The sequence below is a fragment of the Zingiber officinale genome, chromosome 3A (assembly GCF_018446385.1).
Source record: "Zingiber officinale cultivar Zhangliang chromosome 3A, Zo_v1.1, whole genome shotgun sequence".
NCBI classification, from domain to species: Eukaryota; Viridiplantae; Streptophyta; class Magnoliopsida; order Zingiberales; family Zingiberaceae; genus Zingiber; species Zingiber officinale.
In genome coordinates, this window is record NC_055990.1 from 104994203 (window position 1) to 104994889 (window position 687).

A 687-nucleotide genomic window follows, 5' to 3' on the forward strand; every position below is an offset into this window, starting at 1 on the left:
GCTACTACTAGTCGATTGACTGCCTATCGAGGGAAATTATCAGCCTACTCCCTCAAATTTGACAAATTTTAAACTTACTCCTGATATAAAAAAAAAATAATACTCCTAAATTGTCCATTAAAAAATATTTATTGAGCATAAAAAATAAACAAATTAATATTCTTTAAGCTTTTGTTAGTTCATTGAATGTAGCTAAATGAATCAAACGTGAATAAATTTAGTATTCGGATTGATAATAATTTATTTATATTTATTAAATATATATAAGATTAATTAAATGAATATATTTGAATAATTCGTTCAACTAAATAAATAATCTTGAACAATATTCATAAACAATAATTATCAACAAAACTTTTATCAACATACTAAACAAACAAATAAAATTTTAAAATGAATAAATAAATTTATATTATGAAACTCAATAACTAACTAAATAAACTTAAAATGTAAAAATTTCAAATAATCAAATAAATTTGATTTGAGAACTTGGTAACATTCAAATGAACCAAATTCAAATTAAACTTGAATCAAGTTAAACTTGAATAATCATTTCAATAATTTGATTCATTTTAGGCTTAGATTGGCTTGGATCGGTTTAGATATTTATTAAATAATCTTGAACATCATGAAATTTAACTCGATTTGACTTATTTACAACCCTAATTGAATGCACTGAACTCTCTA